This window comes from Athene cunicularia, assembly GCF_003259725.1.
Source record: "Athene cunicularia isolate RWA chromosome 4 unlocalized genomic scaffold, athCun1 chr4_part1, whole genome shotgun sequence".
Classification (NCBI taxonomy): domain Eukaryota; kingdom Metazoa; phylum Chordata; class Aves; order Strigiformes; family Strigidae; genus Athene; species Athene cunicularia.
In genome coordinates, this window is record NW_020799098.1 from 12,727,207 (window position 1) to 12,750,487 (window position 23,281).

General features: G+C 36.9%; 1 protein-coding gene across 1 annotated transcript in view; it reads left to right on the top strand.

Moving 5' to 3' along the window:
• The window catches only part of JAKMIP1 (janus kinase and microtubule interacting protein 1), a 146,676-nt gene that overhangs the window by 23,973 nt on the left and 99,422 nt on the right, over positions 1-23,281 (top strand). The window contains exon 2 of the mRNA XM_026846680.1: positions 18,324-18,518. The gene's annotated coding sequence lies outside the window, so the exon portion shown is untranslated. The remainder of the gene's footprint in view (positions 1-18,323; positions 18,519-23,281) is intronic.

Consider the following 23,281-nt stretch of genomic DNA (forward strand, 5'->3'; position numbering starts at 1 on the left):
CTTTGACTATATCGGTGAATTAAACAGAAGGATAATGTGATTAAGTATAATAATGTGAAAAGACTAAGTGAAACAAAGTGATTTTTTTTGGGTCTATGAATGTTACCTTGGGTTAAACTGTACTAACTCTAGGTTCCAATGTCTAGTAGATTAATACAGGAAGGGAAAATACAGTCTGTGTTAATTGTCTTGGGGGGATACATTATAGAAGGCCAGGGATACCAGATCTCCATTATTAGTTCTGGGGATGAGTCTCTTTAACCAAGTAATAAGTGATAGGACAAGAGGTAATGGCCTCAAGTTGCATCAGGAAAGGTTTAGACTGGATATCAGGAAACATTTCTTTACAGAAGGGATTGTTAGGCGCTGGAATGTGCTGCCCAGGGAGGTGGTGGAGTCCCCATCCCTGGAGGGGTTTAAGAGTCGGGACGACTTAGCACTGAGGGATCTGGTGTAGTTGGGAACTGTCAGTTTTGGATTAATGGTTGCACTGGATGATCTTCAAGGTCTTTTCCAACCTAGATGATTCTGTGATTCTTAATGGAAAGAGTGGGTTCTGCAAGTTTCAAGAAACACTGTAATGCATAGTGGAAGAAGGTCTTCTCAGAACAGCCTCAGTTGCTGAACATGGGTGTATTTTCAGCACACCATGAGTAACCTAGAATATGCTGTGCAGAGTGGTCCTATACTAGTGAGAAATGAATTGGAAGAGGCTCTTGGGAGGGGTTTGCAGGATGCCTCCATGGATGCTTTTAAGACAGGCTCAGTAAAGCCCTGAATGATGTGGTCAGACCTCAGACCTTCCCCCCCGGGCAGGAGGTTGAACTAGAGACCTCTTGAGGTCCCTGCCAAGCCATGCTACCCTGTTGGTCTATCACTTGGATAACCAAGAATTCTCTCCAACAATGTTGCACAGTGTTAACTGTCACTGCTATTCAAGCATGGGAACACTGGTAATAAAAAAAATAAAAAAATAATAAAAAAAAAAAATTAAAAATCACCTTTTCATTTTTAGCTGTTAAACTGGTCCTGTAACAGTGAACTTGAGACTCTTCCTTCGTCCATCCTACCCAGACCCTCACAATGAAATACTCACTTGAGTACGACCTGGTCCATTCAGATGGAGACAATAAGGGAATATCAGAGTCCAACATTTACCCCAGGAGTGTTCTTGGTCTGCCAACTGTACCTGTCTTGGCATGGTATCCAAACAAAAAATACTAAAAAGAGGCACTGCATTCTTAAATCCAGTGCACTGCATTCTTAAATCCAGTGAAGTAACTGTCTTGCTAATGAACATTCCTGTGAAGAGCAATGGCTTCAGAAGAAAAAGTGCATTTGTTATGAGTCAGTGTTGTCAAAGTGTTGCTTTCATTTAGTAGCTTCCCACTACAGATATTCAACACCAACCTGCCTGACACCAGCTATGAACTTTGAGTTGATTACCTGTCACATTAGGAAGGCTCAGTCTTGCCAGGGTCATCACGGAAAATGCATTCAATAGTCCTAGCACCCGTTGGTGTCTTGTATCAGAGCAAGGTGTACTGCCAGAAAAACTGGAATTAAAAAATGTGAAGGGGATGTGCTCCTCTGCCACACTGGTTATTTTTACTCATTGGTTCCTTGAAAATGTGCCAGAATCTGTAAGCACATCTATTTGCATGTGTTTTGTGTTTTGGATGTCACGTACAGCTGTTTTCAGATGTACGGAGTTAACAAATCCTTGGTGCTGTTGCTCTGCCCATGCTGCTTGCATCTTGATTTGCAGCTCATCAAACTATAAATAAGTAATTCTTGTTTGTTCTGGAGTTCTATCAATTATATGTTAATAAAATTTACAAAAGCATATGCAAGGATAGGAAAACAGTGGATTTTCCTCCTCATTTGACCATCACTCCAGGGGGTAAATTTAAATTCTGACTTAAAATTTTGTTCTGTAGGTCTGAGATACATAATGACTTTAATTTTCTTTGTAATTCTTGATGAATATACGGTTTTAATCAGAAATTATTAAAAACAGTTTATGGAAAAATAAGGATTTTTAGTTGGTTCAGATATTTTGTTTTGAGGGATTCTTAACATTCTGAATTCAATGTGTATTTTCTGGATTGTCTGTTTTATAGAACCAAGGTTTTATTTCTTGTGTATATGTGCGAACCTAATCGATATTTTGCATATATGAAAGCAGGTGATTAAAGCTGTTCAGTTATGAACTAGTCTGTTAAAACCTTTGAGGAGACAATGTGTGGTTTAGATTCAATTTGGTACTCTCACTGATTTCTGCCCTTAAAAGAGAGAAACTACTGTGCAGAGCTGTATTTAATGCATGCAGAAAAAATACTGCAAGTATGGTGTTTGGTAAGGCAAGTGCAGTGAACATCAGATCATTGCCCTTTCAAAATGCCTTGAGACTCCTCTAAACAAGCAAATTATCTAAGCCTGGCATTTAAGTGACCCTTAAATTAGTGGAGAGACATTTGAGAAATACTCTACAGAATTGACATGCAATGTAGAGGTAAATTTATGTGGTATCTATCCATAAACACCCCGGTCCCCCCACCCACCCAAAAAACCCCCGACCCAAACCCACCAAACTGTAAAAGCATAAAAAGTGTATTTGGACATTACTTGGTCCTTTGTCCTTCGGAAGATTAGGATGGGTAGATAAAGCACTACTGACATATATTTGTTCAAATTGTCCTTAATTGCCTGCTTGATGTAGATGAGTTCTCAGAAAGATTGGGTAGATATTTCTCGGTTTCTTCTTTCTAGGTTATCTGTCTCTCTAGTTAGCCAGTCTTACTGGGTCCCCTCTCTGTCTCACAGCATCTATCCAAAGTTTTACTCCTTGATCATCTGCTTCCCAGTTAACCCAGTGAGGATTTTATTCCTCTTTCTTTTGGCAACAACCTTTCACAGATGACTCTTACCACTTCTCTATTTTCTTTTATTCAGAGTTTACAATCCCAGTTCTTCTCAGTCATGCCTTTTAGTCTGTTTCTTGTGGCTTCCATCTGGACTCCTTAAATGGCCTGTTTCTGCATAAAATTGGATGCACTACTCTAGACTGAAGGTAATGAAGGGAATCACCTCACATGTGAGGCTTATTCTTGAACATATCACTTGTATTTTGCCTGTTTGCAAATGTGGTATGCTTCCAACACTAGTTTGTCTGCTTTTTGAGAAAATTCACAGTCTGTTCTTAAGTTCCTAAAGGCATTTCTGGTTGTGTGCTATTTGGGTCCTTCTAGACAGTCTGTTTAAACAATAACTTACCTGCTTTATTTATGCTCTTACTTGTCCATATCAAGTTTTCTTATTTATATATATCTTTCTGTTAATTGTGGGTGGTAGCAGAAGAATACCTTCTTGGAGCTCACAAAATACGCTTTTCTAGACGTAATTCTAGGCTTAGGCATTTCCAGCCCATCCGTTTTAATACTGAAAATGTTTTGCAGATAAAAAGTGTTTTATTACATACAGTACACCATGTTTTGGAGTGAAATATTATAGATCATTGTATATAGATGGAATCATAGGTTGGAATTTGGGTTGGAATTCCAACCCAAATTTAGGTTGGAAAAGACCTTTAAGATCTTTGAGTCCAACCATAGACCTAACACTGCAAAGTCCCCCACTAAACCAGATGCCAAAGCACCATCTCAATACAAATTTTAAATACCTCCAGGGATGGTGACTCAACCACTTCCCGGGCCAGCCTGTCTCAGTGCTTGATAACTCTTTCAGTGAAGACATTTTTCCTAACATCCAACCCAAACGTCCCCTGGTGCAACTTGAGGCTGTTTCCTCTCATCCTATCACTTGCTACTTGGCAGAAGAGACTGACAACCACCTTGCTACAACCTCCTTTCGGGTACTTGTAGAGTGCAATAAGGTCTCCCCTAACCTTCCTTTTCTCCAGGCTAAACAACCCTCAGCTGCTCCTCATAAGACTTGTGCTCTAAACCCTTCACCAGCTCTGTTGCCCTTCTTTGGACACCCTCCAGCCCCTCCATGTCTTTCTTGTCATGAGGGGCTCAAAACAGTAATCGAGGTGCAGCCTCACCAGTGCTGAGCACAGGGGTCGGATCCCTTCCCTGTCCCTGCTGGCCACGCTATTGCTGACACAAGCCAGGATGCCATTGGCCTTCTTGGCCACCTGGGCACACTGCTGGCTCCTGTTCAGCCAACTGTCAATCAACACCCCAGGTTCCTCTCTGACTGGCAGCTCTCCAGCCACTCCTCCCCAAGCCTGTAGCGCTGCTGGGGGTTGTTGTGGCCCAGGTGCAGGACCTGGCAATTGTCCTTGTTTAATCTTACACAGTTGGCTTTGGCCCATCAATGCAGCCTGTGCAGATCCCTCTGTAGAGCTTTTATGGCCCCAAGCAAATCTACATTCCTGCCCAAATTGGTGTCCTCTGCAAACTTGTTGAGGGTGCACTGATCCTCTCATCCAGATCATTGATAAAGATACTGAACAGAACTGGCTCCAGTATTGAGCCATGGGGAACATCACCTGTGACTGGCCACCAACTGGATTTAGGTCCATTCACCACAACCCTCTGAGTCCAGCCATCCAGCCAGTTTTTTACCCAGCAAAGAGTATGCCTGTCCAAGCCATGAGCAGCCAGTTTCTCCAGAACAATTCTGTGGGAAATGGTGTCAAAGGCTTTACTAAAGTCCAGGTAAACATATGCATGGTTTTATTTAACTGTCTTTAAAGGGAATTTCAATCTCGTGTCTCTCGCCCTACTGGCAATCAGCTAAGAAAGCTGGTGCTACAACTAATGAAAAACATGTTTATGTGCCTTTACTAAGTGTTGTTGGTTTATAGCTGGCTGAATCCTCTAAGAAATGCTACTTACCTGTGTGATGCTCTGAGTAATAGGTTGTGATTTCTGGGTTAGGCAAAGGACACTGAGGAGTGATCACTTAGCTGGATGGCTCCCTTAGCTACACAGCTGAGGCTTGGAAGCATGTTTGCCCAAGAGTGTGGTGTCCTGCAGCTGACATTCACTGAGAGGCGCTAATGATCCAACAAAGCCAGGAAGCTGCTGTGCTTAATACAGTTATCATTTGTAGTGTAGATTGGACTTTAATTGAATTTCTTAAGTAGCCTAAAATGTAATAAATCTAGAAATGGTAATTAGCAGCAGCCAGGTCAGGGGACAACAGTTTTTAACTTGTTTTCCTGCTTTTGAATTTTAGACAAGATCTGAGTTGAATAAAAGTTCTTGTATTTGCTCATGTTTTTTGTCAAAACAAAATTACTTGTTTTAATCCTGGCCTCATTTTGGAGACTGTCAATTATTAAAAAAAAAATGTATATGTGTGTGTGTGTATATGTGTATGTATATATATATATATATATATATAGTATGTTACATAAATGTATTTTTAGTGCTATATAAGAATAGAATATTATGTATCAGCTCTTTACCTGGATTCCTACTGATCAATGCATTTGTACTATTGATTCATTGTTTATTTCTATCTTAGAAATCTGTGGTGCTGCTCTTGACTCAGGACCTCAGTTCTGAAAGTTCAGTCATCAATTTTCTCAATTTTAACTATTTCTTATTGGGATGATGTAATAGTATTTACAAAATTTTAATAACATTGCTCCTTAACAAGAATGGTTGGAGATATTCTCCAAGTTACAATATATTGCCAAAGAGTGGTTTAAGGAGGCTTCCCTTTTATTCCATCCCTCCAGCCTTTGGAATTAGAGAAGATTGCACTAAAATTTCCAAACACAATTACCAAGTTTCATGGAACTGAGAGTAAACAAGTAGTTCATGCATAGGAGAATCTAGTTCCATGTGCATAAATCACGTTCTCCTCACTCTGTAAGCATTCTGCTGACTTGCTTGTAGCAGTACTAAGTCATATTTTATAAACATCAAAACCAAAAGGGAAGGGATAATTTATCCTACTGCAGTACAGCAGTCTGAGGATCTTGTAGGATAAAGTGATGACTTACTTTCTGTTACCTTCTGGGTGAACTAATACCAATACATATCAATTATCTTATAGGTGAATTTTATTTTATCCTCAAATGTTGTTGCTTGGCTTGCTATTTAAAAATTAGGTGGCTAAGTCACACACATTCTATCCAGTAAACCTTAATTCAGTTATTTTTTTTTAATTTTAAAAACAATTTATCCTTCGTATGTTGTGTTCAGTGGTCTGAAATTAATTAACTTCGAACCCATCAAAGTTAAAATACAATAACATTTGATACTTACAAATGTTCCAATATAAAGCTTAATTGAATTTTGTTTGTTTTACAACAGTTGTTATACTTTCAGCAAATAAATTGCCATAAAGAATATTGTGAAGAATCCCAAAGGATTTTAAAAAGCTTCTAGATGAACGCTGTCTGTATGATGACAGAAGAAATTTAGTACAGGTTTGCTCAAGCTGATACATGTGGAAATGAAGAATTCTAATGTTTGCTAGATTTTAAATTATAGTGGATATCCAACCTAGTGAACAGCTTACTTATTTTAACAAATGTGTCAGAAATACAAGTTTAAAGTATACATCTATCCATTTTAAGTCCCTTAAGGACTTCAGAATGACACATTATTAAAGATGTAATGTTCTCCTGGTTTAGAGAGAAGGTGCATACAAACTGCCATGTTGGTTAAAATAAAATTTTATGTTGGATGCATGTATGTGTATATTTTATATATATTTAAATATATATTAAAGTTATATAAATATGTATCAACTATTGCTGTATAGAAAAGGCCTAAGTGTAAGCCAGCTAAATTGTATCTGACTCCATCCCTTGTACATGGCTGCTTCAGTATATTTTATTCTCAGCATGTGCACTTCTGCTGATGGTTGCACTTTCCTTGACTTTATTATTCCATTGTCCCTAATAAATATGGATACTTTGATGCAGTAGCATACATATGTTAGTTCTCTTTTTCTAGTGTATCTTCGCTGATTCAAGCAGCAGTCTATTTCATCTGAAACTTTATTTATTGGGAGGTGTTTAGATAAATACACAGTAAAAAAAAGGATGTATGAAGCAAAGTGATTTAGATGGGGAAAAACAAAGAAAAAACCAACAAACAAACCTGCAACCAGGCAAAGAATTTCTCAGAACATTTATTTTCAGCATTCAAGTTATAGATAGTAATGCAAAGCACATTTTTTTTTAAAAAAAGCTCACTATTTTATGCTTTGTATTGAAGGTGCTATTATAAAGAAAGTGAAAAATAAATTAATACTTTTAACTCGTTCATCAGGTCATACTTAGTATTGCAGATAACTTTATTTGAGATAAACCATCTTAACCAAATCACGAATAAAAAAGCTTTGGTACAATGTATTTGCATTTGCAAAGAATTGGACTTGATATTTCCTGACATGGTGTTAGAAGACTATTTATTTCGGTATTAACTTGTTATAGAGCAAACAAATTTAAAGCAAGTTTACACTTTTCCTGGAACTGGGTTGACTCTTTCTTTTGCAAATTTAATAGGGCAAAAAGAAAAAAAAAAAAAGAAGAAAGGGGCATGTGTGAGAATGAATCAGCAAAAGAAAGGGGGGATAGATCACTCTGCACAGGTGTGGAAATGAGAGAAAAGCACTGAGCTGCGGTTAGGGATGCTGAGCTTGAACTTTGAGCTGGCAAAGTAAAATAAGCTGAGCTGTGTTACTGCTGACAGGCCAGCAAGAATGTTAAGATCAGTATATATCATGATGATGAGAACAGCGAGGAACTCCTTTGTGGAGATGTTAGAAGCGGGTTTGTGTCTGTGCCTGGTCCCCACGTACGTGTTCCTGAAAGGTGTATATCTTGCACATTTGTATGAACAGATCTCTGAAATGCTAAAGGGAGTGTAACGAATGCAGGAAAACCCACCCTGTTCAAGGTATGTCCCCTCTGCACTGTGTCCCTCAGGCTGGGTCCTCCCCATGTCACCACTATGGAGTGTAGCTGTTTTACTGGGATAGTGCACATTCCAGCTCAGGTTCCTCCAGACCTTTGTGAACACCAACGTAATGGTTTGGTGGGTGGGGGTCACTGTGCCTGGGGCTGAGGGACCAGGTTGTTAGACATCCCAGAAACAGACTTTTTTTTGTCAAATCTGTAGCCATTTCTGAATAGCTTTCAACAACATCCTGCTTTGGTGTATAGCACATGTGTTACTGTGTGTATGTAAATTTATATATATATAAAAGTTAGAGGAGAGGAAGGAAAAAGGATTTCAGACACCAGGCCATTGGGAGGTGTGTTTCTACTTTTAATTTATTTACTTAGTGGAACAAGATTATTTTCTCTGATGTATCTTGAGAAGACCATGGCAGCTGTATTTTTAGGACACAGATTTTCACAGCTGGTGTTTCCAGGTCTGCTAGGGAGGCTAGAAGCAGAACTTCAAGATAAAAAAGTGAAGGCAAAGCTATGTTAAAATATATGTCGATTACTACCTTTCTGTTCCTTAATGACCAAAATTGCTCCAGTGCCCTCCTCAATCCTCATTTGTAGAAAGACAGTGACTCTATACTGGAAGAGCAATGTTTGCATGCAGGGGCACTCACATAGCTTTTGTTAAATCCAGCTGAGGTCAGTGGAAGAGTTTACACAAGGTCTTCAACATGCAGTCTTTTAATCGGGTCTGAAACACGGCCAGTCTTCAAAGGTCAGCTTATGCTGAGCTAAGAAGACTTATTCTGACTTTAATTAGTTATATATATCAGCCAGAATAGCTCTAAAAGAAAAGGTATTTAGTACTCGCAGCATACATAGGATATTAATGTGTTGAGGAAGATGGAAAGAAGTGATGAGGTATTTGTCTCCAATGGCAGAGTCCATTCTCTGTAGAACATGAAGATGTAAGAGGATATGCAGCAGAGGGAGAATATAATCCTATGTATTTAAGCAAATTTGTATTGAGTTTGTAGTTTTGGTATCCAATATTTTAGACTTTTATACGTGTGAGGTGTGGTTTTTGCTGCTGTTATTGAATTAAAGAAGAATGAAAAATGTCAAAGCCTTTGCTCTTTCTGGGGATAGCGGTAACTGAAACAGGGCTTGCAGTGTTCAGTCTCAGGGACCAAAAAATCTACAGTAGATAAGTTGCATTTATCAACATACACTGATTGCCTGTTTTAAGAAATATCACTACCTCTTTGCATCTCTGGATACCTAAATACCTTTGGACCGGTAGATGCATTTTCAGTAATAGTTGTAAAATTCTATATGATCTGTTGTGAAGTGTGCCACTGTCAGGCATGAAATCCTTGTGGTAGAGTCATCTGAAGAATTCATTGTGGTAAATAACTGGACTGGAATTAACGGAGAACTAGAATTTAACAGCCAGCATGCTTACACATTGCTGCATCTCTACAGCACTCCCCTACAGTGCTCTTGTAGGGGCTGGAAAGGGATGTCACTCCATTGCTGGGTAATTGTTTCATAAAGGCAAGTACCTGAAGAGTGATTGGTTTGATTGTGGTTTTTTTTTTTTTCCTCCCATCCCCCATTACTATGATTTTAATTGGAAGCAGCTTTTTGTTCATGTAAAACTAGCATGAAGTCCTTTACTGAAAGATAGTGATGTCTTTGTATCAAACAGTGCCTGTTTCACACTGTTACACTTGTCTTTGTTTAATTGGACTTGCCGAGGTTTCTGGGAGAATGAAAGTTCTGTCATCTCCTCTGGCGAATCACTTTAACATGCTGTCTCTGAGCAGAAAGATATTCCTTTTATGAGTAGGTGGGATAATATGCTAGCTGATTCTTATATTTTTTTAAATGTTAAGTCTTTGTCAAAATCTGAGAGAACAGTGTAAAGCACAGAATTTGCACATGTATGCACATGTGTCATTTTTATGATCATTATGAAATCTTAATTGAGCACACAGGATCTGTGCACTTCGTAGCTTCTACATAACTCTGAGAAATGTAGATATCTGTAACTTTGCTGTTAGAATTAAAGCATTTACTAATAACATACTACAAGTCTAACATCAGTGAGGTTGATCAATTTGTGTTTTAGCAGAGCTGGTCGATAATGTTAGGTATGGAAAGCGCAGGTTTTCTTCCAAGGCAGTTAACTGCTGAGCTGCAGTCCAAGAACATGCGACTCAGCTGCCCCGAGTCCTTTTCACAATTTGTTGCTGACTCACTGGGTGACCTGGAGTAAACCTCTTTCCTTGGCATGTGCTGTCTGCAAAGGAGAAGTACTAGCGGTGACCTGTGTAGTTATTCCTGGATGATGAGTTCTGTGAAACTGCAGATTTGATGAAAATGATTTGTTTTATTTCATGTTTTATTAGTTTTATGATAGGCACTGTGTGTTGGTAATAAAAAGGAAGATAGGGGTATATTTGTCAAGGGACAGACAGGAGGGAACTCCAGAGATGGGGTGTTGAACTACGTTATCTTTGGCTTCCTTGATTTTAGAGTATAAGCTAGCTGATTGTGCAACACTCATTGAAAGCCATTGAGAGCTTTCTTTTAAAAAGCAAAAATAATAATAGTAAAAGCTAGTGCTGAAGTGTACAAATCACATTTCTCCCAACTTAATGTTACTTCTACTTTGACTAGGTATGGCTTTTTCTATGTATACATGTCTGTGCTTAGGCATATACACCTTGCAGAATTAGAACGAGATAGTAGCATTATGGTAGACTGTCTCTTATTTACCCCCTCTTGACAGATATTTTTATCCTGTTCAGACAGAATATATTCTAGCTTTACATATCTTTTTTTTTTTTTTTTTTTTTTTTTTTTAACCAAGTATCCAAAAAATGATTGAGTTACAAGAGTTTGTAAAAAAGAGCAGTCCCTAAAGCCAGGAATTTTTCTCAAATTAGTGAAAAAGTTCAAGGGAAATATGATGTGATCCTATAAGTTCTTTGGAACATTGGAAAGCAGAAGCTTATACTTTACTAGTTGTTTACATGATACCAGCTTCCATCTGGCAAAGATGCTCATTGTGGTTGGAATTTTAAATGTATTAATTTCAAATTTTCCCTTATTGAACAGCATATTTTAAGACTGTGTGTACCTGTAAGGTTCTGGCTTTTAAAGGAAAGGACTGCCATAGAGTTGCAAGAAAAGTTTTGTGAATAATTTGTCAAAACCTCTGAAAAATAAAATGCATACCATGAAGTATCTCTGTTATGACAGTGCAGATTTCTTATGAGTACACAAGGGAATTTAAAGTGAACACTATTATTTGTGGCAATAGTCACATGTTGCGTTTTCCAAACTCATGCTAAATGCTGATGTGAAAGTTTCTTAATTTTAATTAATCATATAAAAGTTAATTAAGCTAAATGAGTAACTTCTAGTCTTTGTGTAAGAAGTTTTCATGGTTAAGATATAAGAAACAGACTTCAGGTTTAGATTTAGGAATTCAGTTGTTTCTGTACAGGAATACCCATATGTATTTGTTCATACCCATAGAAATGCTAAATTAATGTCATATATATTTATATACTGCATGAACTGCTGAGGCAAAAGAGCAAATAAACAAGCCATATGTGAGAGAAGCGAATAAGCCTGAATAGCCTAATTAGTCATGCATTAGACTTAAGTTCAATAAACAGTAGGCCCTGAGGAGCACCAGTGGAAAAATAGTTGTTTTTAGAAGCCGAAACCTTTGCTTTTCCATCATGTGAAAGACTTTGACATAACAATATGCATAATTGCATTATCAGTGACAGACCTGTGAAGAATCCTTGTTCAAGCTTTAAAAATGCAAAATTTCTAATATCTGAAATAGTGAGGATTAGTCCATGAATAAGTTTATATTCCCTTTGAGGGCCAGTCTAATTGGTGATCTTACATCAACAATCTCGGTCACTTTGATAATGCAGTATTTAACGCTGTGTGTGGGAGTAGGGGAAAAAAATAGTCTTGTAAACCTTCATTGCTGCAGACTATGTCTTTGAGTAAGCTGTATAAAAGCAAGACAAAATAGCTTCAATTATTGGGTCAGTCCAGGGCACAAAAAATGATATTCAGCATCTTGAAACTGATGTGGAAGCACACTACTGCCAGTAGAGAGCAATGGCACAGCATCTCCCTTCATTCTAACCCCATTGAAGGGCTGAGTCTGTTGAGTCTGTGCAGGCTGAACTCTACTGGTGCAGCACCAAGTAGACAGAGCAAGAGGCATCAAGCCAAGGAGTAAGAGTGCACTGAACTGTTTTTTCAAGCCTGTGTGTGGCTAGAAACTCCCCCTCAATCTGTCTATCAGGCAGGAAAGACTGTATAGAAAATGCATTGAAGTGCATTAATTTGTTCTTAAAAGTTCTTGGGTAAACTCACTGGTGTTTAAGACTGTATAAAGAAAAGTATATTCCAACAAGTTTCTTAATGCACTCAACACTGCTCCTACTGAAGTGCTAACCCCCTGAATTTATGCTTTGCTGCAGATGATGTAGAATGGATGGTTGTGTAATACTTTGACATTCCTGTCTCGCTTGCATTTATGTAAGTCCTACGGTAACATAAACGTTAATGTTATACATGTAAAAGGATAGTCTATATTTGTAAGGTCTAAACCTGAAACCTGTTAGCTGTATGGAAGCTATCTAGAAGCTGTTTTGGTGTGAGAGAAGGGGTGTCAGAGGGGAGTGCCTCTGGGAAGCAGGCTGGCTCCTTTGACACACTTGGGAACAAAAAGAGCCCACAGACTTGTGTAAACAGGCTGAGAAGTGTTACCAGCCTCAGCCTCCAGCAAGGAAATCTGAGTTAGGGAAAACATTTTATGTTGAATGTTTTAGTACATGTATATATTTTTTTTAAGTATAAAAAGACTGGTTCTTGGTGTGAATGAGGCTGTGTAGTCTCTGGCCATGCTCACTGAAAGCTTGTTGAATCTGTTCTAAAAAAATACATGGGACATTAACGTGCTTGATATCTAATGAATACAGAATGTCATTCATAACTTAGATTATTAATTAATTATTGGTGGTCTTTAAGGAGATAATTTCACATGAATAACTCTCCCCCACTCAATTTCTACTTCATCCTAGTCATCTTAATTACTGGGAAAGTCTTTGTATATCCTTATTACACATAAGCACTATGTAGCACAGAGAATATAATTTTCCCTACTTTTGCACACAAAAGCAACTGTGTCCTGCAGTTTTCACACTGTATTTATCACATAAATTTTAGTAAATACTGTAGTTAACTTATTTTCCAAGTGTGTTTTATGGTGTTAAATTGACTGTACAAGTAAGTCACATTCTTCTGAAGCACCCGCTCAAGAATTCCTATTGCTTCCTACTTCAGAAAAAAAGAGTGGGAAGATTTTTCTTTGCACTGACAATCCAATTATAACAGCAAGGTGGCAGGAATGATATCAATTCCTATGAAAGCATGATGTACTGCCCACCAGTCATTTTTATGCACTCCATCTGGGAGTTGTGTATAGTACTATGCAGTAAGGCAGTATAGAACAACATGAAACCAAACTTCAATTGTTGACCTATTTTTGGTAGTCCACCATTGCTGGCAGAAGTTTAAATGAATCCCAAGGAGTGATTTGTTAGGGGGATCCCAAAACAGAAAGCTGTAACATAGAGGAGGCAGGAATGTGAGTGACTACTTTTATGTCTGTCATTGTTTCTAGTATCCAAATAAAAATTCTGTTTCATCCACCAAACACGTATTTTGCAATAAAACCAACAGATTAGGAAAGTTTCCATTATTGTTCCTAGTAGTCATCAAAGAATTATTTGTAGTCAAGAACTTGCTGCTTATCATGTCTTTGATTTCTGCCATATCAACTTCAAGGTTGGTATTAAAAATAAGTAAAAGTAGGAAAAGGTCCCAAAGTCATTCTGTCCCCTCCTTTTTAGGTTTGTTTACTATATGAATGATGGAGATGGTGGTTGCACGTGTTGCTAAGTGTATGTTGCTGAGGATATGTAGAATGTTCCATAAATGTCATGTTACAGTATTTTCTTGCTGGCAAGTCTTTTTGTTGAAAGGGGATGCCACTGTGGCATGATCTGTGCTTTTTCTACCTTGGACTGTGATGCATTCACAGTGTTTTACATTTTACATTTACATTCATTAAGGGCTGTATCTGTGCTGCTTTTATTTTTGTGTAAATAAACTCTTTGCTCTGCTGGAAATCCCTGGGAACCTGGTACTAAAGCAAATATTGCATTCTTACAAATCAAAGAGTAGAGACAAGAATGGGAAGATGCAATCTTCTTGCATGTAATTTGTATAGCTGACAAACATAGGTCTTGCTGACAGATTATTAATCAAATTAATACTATGCATATAAAGCTTTAGACTGGAAAACAAGGTACTGTATTAAAATGTCATGGGTTTTTGGACAGAAGTAAGCTTTTTTAATACTTGAACATTTGGTGATAAGAAGTAACCGCTTCCTTCCCTCCTCCAACTGTCGATTAGAAAAACTTCTGACAAAAAGCCAGTTGTAATGTACATTCCCATCATAAAGCATTTGCCAAGCAAAATTTCTAGCAACTACTGCAGAGAACTCACAGATGTGCTCAGCACTGTATTCCCAGATGAAATTGCCTTTTATATGGGTCACTCTTATCACTGTCTACCATGTTTTTATGCTTAGTCATTGTGAAACCAAAAGGTCTTTTTTTCCAAAAAGTCTTCAAAATGTGGATCAGATGTACAGGGATATAAAGACAGCTTCTGAAATATTTGGGGAGACTACTCTGATGTTATCATATGCTAAGGATGTGATGATTATCTTATTTTTCTACTCTGAAGATTAAAGTTGGACCCTGCCTTTTGATGTTTGAGGTGTGTAGGACAGGAGGAAGGGTTAGTACCTCTCTTTTACAGAAAAAGGAGGTCTTTTGGGATTCCTCCCCCACTTTGTAGTCCACAGACCCTACATGTATGGACTTGTACTCAGTTGTCAGAGGAATTGTCCTCAGCTGTTCTACTTCACAAGAAGAAATCTAAAATATCTGTCCACCGTAGTAAGGTGTTTTTTTTTGGTTTTTTTGTTTTTTTTTTTTAACCTTCTGTAAATACTGTATTCTGTTTAAGAGTTAATATGGACTAAGATGTCCCATATGAACAGATCTGGCTAAAATCTCTGGGAATCTGAGTGGTTTGGCTGTTCTGGGAATCTAAAGGAAAGGGTGGAGGTTGGCATCAGTGTTTGCTCTCTTATGTTTAAATTTTTGTTGCCTTCAAGATACGATGATACTTAACATGATGGAATAATGGGTGAGAAACAGAATTTTCACCAGAGATTCTGTGTATTTAAGTTTGTAATTAAAAAACCCAAGCAAACAAACTTGGATACTTTCTGGCCTTTCCTAACTATTTGGAAAATGTTGACAAGTGTTGCAAATAATTGCCATGTAAACAGAAATAAACCTTTCATTATTATAACACTGAACTTTTGTCTAGAGAGACATTATTTAATCAACTTACTTTATTTAGCATGTACTGCCATAACTACAGAATATGAATATGTTGCTGACTTTATTACATTGAGGGAAATTGATAATTTATCAAATGTCAGCTCATCTGTTAAATTATTTCTATAATAATTTTGGCTCTTTGAGGAGTTTTTGGTGTGCATGATATATTTTGAGTTCTGAATGAATTTGAATAAGTGTGGCTTATTCTCTGTTTGTTTGCAGATCAACAGAAACATTTCCACAGCAACAGTCTCCCCTCTTTATCCTTCCCCCCCCTGCCATTAGAGGTATATTTATTTTAGCAGTTACTGGAAATGTGAAATTAAGTATCCAGTTATTTTAAGTTACTTTTGTATTACTGTATCTTTTAAGAAGCTATAGGAAGATTACTGAAGGATTATTGGGTTGTACGTTTCCAGTGGTTGCTCGTAATTCTAACAACTTCTAGTGACTAGCATAATTAAATGTTTCAAATTTGCTATACTTTCTGAAAGACTTATTGCCAATTACTTGTCTTTTTTAGTCTAACCGGTATGCTATGTCACTGAAACATCCACTTTAAAAAGTAGGTATCATCACATTATTTATACTATTGTTATTATACATGCTATTGTTACTGCAACATGAAGTTGCAGGTTCTAGATCTGTGTTTCATCCTTCTCTCAAAACTTTTGTAAACGCTGTTCTCTTTATATAGGGAGGCTACCAGCCACAAATATTATTAAGATACTTTTTATTTGCAAATTTACTAAAGAACTTAAATATAACTCTTAATGATGAGTTTTCTAGAATCTAGGAGTTCCTTTAAGAATTGGTATTGTATAATGAATAGATCTGCTAGAAGTTAAGCACATTTTAGAAGTAGACAACTTACCTAGATAACTTGTAAATTTGAAGTTAGGGTTTTTTTCCTTTTTTCTTTTGAGTCTTGTGGGTATTGTTCTGTTTTATTGTCATCTTAATGGCCTGATTGCTGTCTTTACTTGTCTTTGACAAGTAAATTTTTACTTTCTCTTAGATGCTTCTCATTTACATCTGAAGAGGGGAAAACCTTCTCTTTCCCTTTTATTCAAGTGTATTCAAATTTCTCCTGAAGGCCAGAAGAAAGCAACAAAATTATTTTTGTGGAATAATAATATTGGAATATTTATGAACAGGGCAACTCAAAAAGAATGATGAAGATAGAGTGAAGTCAGGCATATCTGATGTCATAAAAAATAGTCTCTTGGCCTTCCTGTTTCCCTGGGAAGGTTTGTTACTATATAAATAGATTGAATTCCTCTTTTCCAACCCTCTGTGCTACTTAAAGATGCTGACTAAGCTGTTTCAACAGTTTGATCTCCTGCCATGATCTGGCCTTAGCTGCACTTTCATCCTCTTCAAAAGTATTCTCTCACAGAAGTGAATTTGACCCTGAGGAAATAAGTATGCAGATACTTTTTTTTTTCTTTTTTTTTTTTTTTTTTCTTTCTCCATTAAATACTGCCTAGATGGCTGTCTTTATTGAGCAAATAACATGGTAAATTATTCTGCCAGGATTAATTTTTTTAAGCCACTAACAACAGAATTGACTCAGTAACCTTAAACAAACTGCTAGAAATGAGTGCGGTACTTCCCAACAAGGGAAGTAGTTTAGGAGTTATGATTTGGGGACTGGTACTGTTGGATGCAAGCCTGATGTATTTTATGTGAAGTACAGCTTTTTGTGAATACTTGAACCATGTACATGGTAACAGGTACATCCATCATGTTTCAGTGCTCTTCAGGTAGGGTATCATGTCTGGCTTCCAGCTCTCTTGCCTAAAAGTCAGGGAGTTTCTTTAGTTCCTTGCTGGGTCTGCCAGCCCTCTGCTTCGGAGACACTGGCAAGGTTATGTCTGCACTAGACATTGCTGAAATTTGTTTGCCTTATCTGAATCACTCTTACTTAATCACTGACTTGCACTTTAACACAAAAGGCATGCTATGAGCAGTTGTTGAGGAGGCTTTACTCTTCTGTACTCCACAGCGTGAATAAAGGTGGTGTCACAAGTGTTTAGACACCCTAGGAGAACTAAGGTAGGTGATACTCATTAAGGAATATGACTTCCTTCTAGTCATTAAGCTTTCAGAGTGCTATTTACCGTAAAGGTATCTCCATAAAGATAATTTTATTTCTGTAAGTAGTTTTTCTGTGCATGGGAAATATCAATCCAAACTAACATGTGTGCATATTAATAAAAATTTGAATGCCTCTGTTGTTTCCCCATCTGATCAAAATATGTTGAAATATTACCAAGAAAGATGAAGAGAAACAATATCATTGGCTTTGTGCATCTCTCTTGATTGGTTGGTTTGTTTGTTTGTTTGTTTTCAGAGAGGAAATTGTCATCATTACCTTCACTGTACAGGAGAGTTATATATAGACAGAAGAATATAATTCAGGTTTTCTGAAATTCAGTCTTGTCCTCTTTTCAACAGGACACATAACTTCCTTCTGTTGGTATATTTTTGGTATTTATAAAGACTGATGGCCATGGCCAGTATGTATGTAACAATTTATAGGTGGCCACCATGATAATTTAAGCCTGTAGCCCAAAACAAAGAAACTTGTGTTAGAATGGAATACAAATTTAGTGTTAGCTATGCTGAATTAGAAGCCTGGATTGACCTGGTCTAATTGTCAAGTAGTTTAGAAGCTTTCATCCTGCTTTCATTGAGGACCATCTAGCAAAGAAGACCATGAGTTAGACTCTGTATACATGTTCTTAATAGAAAGAAGATGCCACACTTGTAATTTTGCATTGTATCTTATTCTGCTGCATTTTGTTACCTTGTATGATTTTTTTTTTTTATTGCATTGCTACCATCGAAGCTGTTAATCAGATCTGTTTTGTATTGAATCTCTTTTTTTTTTTGTTTAACAGATGATGTCACTAATATTGCTCAAAAATCCCTCCTTGCTGGTGAAGAAGAGAATGTGTCAACAGGACTAGGAGTGGTGGTGTGGCAAGTCCCAGTACAAACATACCTAGTGACTTAGCTACTGCTGCTGCTCGATCTTCACCTCTTTAATTTAAAATCGAACACAACTGCCTCAGAAACCTGTGGACAAGAGAAAGGTACTGTGCATTGCCAGCATCTTGGTTGGGTAGGAAGAGAATAAATCTACAATAGAGGTAAATGTTATCAATGTATTAGAGACAATATAATTTGAAGCTTCAAGTTTGATTTTTATTTTTTTTTAACTGAGATTAGAGTTTAAACCAAATTTTGTAGGCAGTAAAATAAATCTGTGTTAAGTTTTTCTCTTTACATAGAGACTTTCTGTGTTCATTGAAGAAATTTCCTGGTGATATAAAAATTTTCTTACTCATTATTTTTTTATTAATTTTGTAAGGCATTTCCCCCCACCCATGGCATCTGAAATGTGCAGTACAGAATGCTACTCAGTGTCTTCTCTTTATCATATGCTTGCTAATTTGACCACTGTCCTACTTAGGCTATACCTATCACCATTAATAAAGAAGAAAGGCTTTAATTCCTTTGGTCTCAGTTGGATGCTAAGCTTCTTTGACAGACTTTCTCAACCTTCTGTTGACTTTTATGTGTTTATAGTATGCACATGTCTGGGTATTCAGAAGGCAGCTATACATTCTGTGTGTAAAAAAAATGATCATATATTTTCGTTGCTTCAAGGACCATCTTCTATATGGGGAAAAGTAGCAGTTTCCCTCCTATTGGAGAAGCATGGTGAGGATGATAGTTTAACACGGTGCCTATCATCTTGTGTTAGTCCTGCAGTGGAGCTTCAGTGATGATGCAGTTACTAGGATTAGAAACACTAGGAGAACTGGGAAATCCCCACTCTGTGTAACTATCCTTACTGGAGTAAAATGCCATTAGCCCCTAGAAATGATATTTTTATCTAGAAAGGTGTTGTGAATATAATCAAGGTTTGTCAGGAAACTAATGCAGAAAGAAAAGGAAAGCAGCAGTAACCCAGGAAATATCCTTTCCTAGTGGATATTTTGTAGTTTACATATTGAAATGTTGCCTCTTTGCTGCTCATGGACCTTGCAGTTATATTTGATATAGTGTATAATGAACACTTGCTTTGCATTTCTGAATGGATGGGCAAAGCATGTCTCTAAGTAATGCAAGTGCTATGAGAAATGACAGCTGTAGAGTGCATGATCATTACTGAAAAATTTATGAAAAGGGAAAGAGTAAAGTAAAAAATGGAGGGTATGGAACATGCCTTCGGGCCTCTCTGGGTAGTATTTGCTTGTCTTCGATGGCACTCAAATACAGCTAATAGTTGATTAGTATCTCCAATTTTAATGCTTCAGGGAATTCACTGTAGCGTAGACATTATGAAGCAACATACGAAGAGTGGAAAAAATATGTCTAAAATAATTTGGTGTTCATGAATGTAATTAACTTTTATCATAGGTAGTTACTAATTATGGTAACTAAATTCGTTTTGGGAGCAACAGATAAACTAACATGGTCCTAAATTCTCTCTTCTGTAATTGGGAGGGCAGTTCAATATTTACTGCTGACCGGGTTTAACTTTTTATGGGGAGCTTCAGTCATAGATGTATCTAAACAAATCATCTTCATATCTCTACTTAATAATAGAAAGTTGATGATACTGATTTTTGAAAAGAATTAAAATTCTGAACTGTAAAACCAGCTGTTGAATATTATAATTCCGCTTTCTGCTAAGGTGAACGTGTTTTGATTTTTAAACCTCAAAGCAATGCTATTTAAAGATACTTTTTTCCTCTGTTGTGCTTTAGTCTGTCCTGTTCCTATGCATCTAAACATAGATTAACAAATTGATTTAGACTTAATATTTTATTTAGCTCTCTCTGTGTAATGAAAATGAAATGCTCAAAACACGAGAGAGTCTTCAACAACTAATGTATTTTGGAAAGTGATTTTGCTATGTGCAAATTGTCTATAAGGAGGTTCCTATTACTTGGAAGTAGTTTATGAAAATTTGAACAGAAGGATTTCATCCTCTGGATGGCTTATGCCGATTTGACCCTGTGCTACAGGAAAAAAAAAATCCTCCTTTTCTGGTCCCTACTTGTCTTATTTGATTATTCATATTTCTTGCATATCAATGTCTTATTTGGCTAGACTATTTCTGATATCTCCAAACTATGTCAGGAGAATTGTGGTGTAAACACAAACATTTGTGCAGGAATGGTGCTGTTACATCATGCAGGTGTGTGGGGGCGCTTTAATTTAGAGAAAGACTGTCTGAAAATTTAAGATTGCTGCACTGTGTTGGGTGTAGGGCCAGGCACAGTTCTTGAAATGGCTCTTTGTTTTACTGACTCATCATGAAATCTACCAAAATTCATATTTTTCCCCACTCTTTAAATGGATGGAAAATAAATTTATCTAAACTTTGGTATTACTCTCATATTTCCATTTTTTTCTTAACATCCTTTGAACAATCCATCTGTGCTGACTAATCCTCGGTACAAATATTACTTATGTTCCCTACCATGTGATTGAACATCCATTACTCTTCAAACACAGAAAAGAAGTACTATAAAGTGCTTGTGACTGCATAGTTTCTCATACTTGCAAATAAAACATTTGGGTAGCTGATAGCTGTACAGCTGCTGGCAGAATTCCCATACACGTTTCACTGTTAGATAAGTGGCTAGTAATGGTTGTGTTGAGATAAGATATGTAATGTTTCACTTAGTCATCTAAAAGTACTCTGTGCGTTGAATGTTTACAAGAGGTGTTAGAAAGAAAACTAAGCAAACTTTTCCGACAATTCAGAAAGGTCTCCAGTATTAAGCATAACAGATCCTCAGTCTATTATGAAGTTCCTTGTATATTCATAGATGAGTATGAATGGAAGAAGGTATGAACTGTGAGAAACCCATAGCCTACATGGTATGCATTCAGTAAATAGTACTGACAGACCATGAAGTTCGTGGTTTTGACAGTTCTTCAGAATACACTGTCCTTGTAATACCTGGTGCTTTTTCTTGGTAAATACACTCTCTCATGGATATGGTTGTCTTTCTAGCTTCTTGTTTGTTTTTCTCGGCTCTTCTGTTCAATTAATTTGTAACTTCAATATCTGTGAATGATGTGTTATTAAATAACTTTGATAATGTGACTTGATTATGGCAATATATGTGGGGGGATAAAAAAGGCATGTTTTATATATGGCATTGTATAAATTTTGATTTCTAGGAGTATAGTTTTAAAGAATACTCATTATCTCAACACCTGAAACTTAGCCTTTCTGAAGGAAACTCATCCTGTGCACATACACACTTTATTTATACATATTTATATTAAGTATATTAAGAGGATCTTTGTAGTACAAGGAGTCTTAAGCAAAAACATATTTTAAAATGTTTCTCTATGTATTTCTGTATTATAATTAGTTTGGACAATAACAATCGATTCCAGGTTGTTGATCAGTAATTCAGTACTGCAGTCAAGTACTCTAGGGTGGCATAATGTGTTATTTTGAGGAAACTGCTTTCTGTAAGACTTATATTTAATTCACTTTCTTTACTTCTCCTTTTCTGCTTTGTGTGATCTTTTTGCACATCTTATATTTTACATAAAATCTGAAGTCAGTATGCCTGAAAAATGTTACATACTGAAACACTTTCATCTCCCAGTTGAGTTCACATTTTATTTAGTGTGGACTGTGTTCTGTGCTTGTGTCAAAAACTAAACTTCAACGCAAACTGGAAAGTTTACCTCAAGTTTGTTTGAAAAGTTACTTTAGATGTGAACATATTTAGTAGACTCACGTTTATTAACACTTCCTACTAAAAAAAAGTATTAGTAGGTCTTGTGTGTGTTGGTTATAGCAGGAAACAGAAACGAGGAAAGCAAAATATGGGGAAGAATGAATGTCTCATAGGACCATACATGTGAGTACACAAATGGAATTGAATAAAACAGAGCATCAGCCCAGAAATGCTAGTTAGAAAATACAAGCCACCACAATGAAGGAAAAAAACCCTTTCCAGTGAATACACTCTTTTGGGTCTGGATGGAGCTAAGTAGCATAAATATACTTCATGACTGCAGAATTGGCCAACAGTGTTCTAATTTGTGTTGAAAAATTGCTTGTTCATCACAGGTGTTAATCTGAGCATACAGTATTAGCGTAGGGTATGAAATGGTGTCATTTTCAGGTATTCTTCTATGTTCTGTTTTATTCACCTTCTGTAAGTATTTTGATCTTGAAGAAATACATTTTATCAGCTATGAAGTCTGCAACTTACTTCACTGATCGAATCTCTGTGACCCTCTTTATCTGAATTATTTTTAGATGCTGAGCCACTGTTTAGAGATTGTATCCAAACTAACAAACAGATGTATTAAACATTTATTGTCTGGAAAAAACTACCATCTTATCAAAACCAGAAGTTTTACTGGCTGTTGAAGATTTATGACATGTTTACCATTACAGTGTTCTGCCCTGGGGACAGTGCTGGTTAATGATCCAGGAAGAATTCTCTTTTTTTACACTTTAGGAAAGGGGGATAAGAGAAGCTGACAATTCCAGTTTGTAAGAGTGTGACAGACTAGTATGTCTGAAAAGGTTTCTTATGTAGACGGCATGATGGTTTTGTAGCTGTGCTCTGAAGTCAGGACTATCAGGGATGCAAGTCTGTATTGAGTCCTGAAGATGACCAAGATGGAAAATGTTGATGGGTGAAGGGGATCAGAATTAATTAAATGGTTTGAATAAGGCAAAAGTTTATATTTGATTAATTGGCAACCTCTGAACACAGCGCTGTGCAGGCTTGGTAAGTGTCTTTGCCACAACCCTGCTAGCCTGTGCACTACTTCTTGCTATTAAAGACAAAATAAAAGT